The sequence below is a fragment of the Poecilia latipinna genome, unplaced genomic scaffold, assembly GCF_001443285.1.
Source record: "Poecilia latipinna isolate Pla-1442-1.1 unplaced genomic scaffold, P_latipinna-1.0 Scaffold1159, whole genome shotgun sequence".
NCBI lineage: Eukaryota > Metazoa > Chordata > Actinopteri > Cyprinodontiformes > Poeciliidae > Poecilia > Poecilia latipinna.
The window spans coordinates 71,060-72,222 of NW_015113775.1; the positions used below are offsets into that span (position 1 = coordinate 71,060).

Here is a 1,163-nt window from a genome sequence, read left to right on the forward strand (position 1 = left end):
ATTCTACTGCAGATGCCATCTCCACCCTGCTCTACCACACCTGTGAACAAAACCTCTATTTGACTCAGGAAAATATAGTCTAATCCAACTTACTGATAGATTTGGATCCAGGAATGTGTATGTGGATTTTAAGAGGGCTTACACCCTTTACATTGCATGTTCACATTCACTGTCTGGAAAAGATTGAGACACATTAAATTATAGCCCATTATTGCAGCATTGAACTGCTTTTAGCCAAAGAATGTTTAGTTTTATATAAACTATGATTATGCATCGGTTATTTTAGCATATAAACTGACTGTAAAAGTAATGTGAATTCTTCCTTAAAAAGATTGCTGAAAAAACTTCTCAGTACTTCTAATTGTATAAGAATAGGTTCATTAGCAGATGTGCCGTGTTAAGCTGGCTTGCTCATTTGTTTTTTTTTTTTAGTTATAATCTCTGCTCAGTTTCTATTGCTATAGAATTGAAACCAATTGCAAAACTGTGTCACAGAACAGTAATCTGATGCTGCACCATGTAGCAAAAGCCACACCCACTGAAAGCATAAAAACAGGAAAGGTTTTTTTCATCAAGCAAACCACAAAAATTTAAGCCGTAGCGGAGCTGGAAACAGTTAGTCTGCAAGATTGTCTAGCACTGGTAAGTACAAAGAATTTGTCAAAAATGTTTTTACAACAAAAAGAGGAAAATCAGCTTTAATGTATTTAAGTTAAAAAAGCACTTTAGGTTTTTTGTTCTATGTTTCAAAATGTAATAAAACCAAGAAAAGGAAGAGGATGCATAAAGAAAACAAAAATACAACAATGTGAAGTTTGATTATTACAGAGAGACTCCTCTTTTTAGACTTGGTACCTAGATACAGTTTTACTATTTCCAGGTCGTGTATATTTGTAATTACTTGATATGAAACCACATCAACTTTTGAGAACGAGGAGAAACTTACAACGAAAATATAAAGTGCATAGAGTTCAGTAAGCCAGATTATGAGGAAATCAAGGTTTTCTTTTGTTCGTCAGCACTTCTGGTTTTTAAAGAGTTTTACAGTTGTGTAATAAACATTTATTGCTTTTGAAGAGATTTCATGATTGCACTGGCTTCCTGCTCTCTGTAATTTCTTGCTTTCTTGCTTGCCTGCTATCTGGTTGTGTGTGTGTGTGTGT

The 1,163-nt window shown here is 34.2% G+C and overlaps 1 protein-coding gene across 1 annotated transcript in view; it reads left to right on the forward strand.

The window, feature by feature from the left end:
* Positions 1-623: 623 nt before the first annotated feature.
* The window catches only part of LOC106960134 (sterile alpha motif domain-containing protein 9-like), a 9,886-nt gene continuing 9,346 nt past the window's right edge, over positions 624-1,163 (forward strand). The window contains exon 1 of the mRNA XM_015053081.1: positions 624-642. The gene's annotated coding sequence lies outside the window, so the exon portion shown is untranslated. The remainder of the gene's footprint in view (positions 643-1,163) is intronic.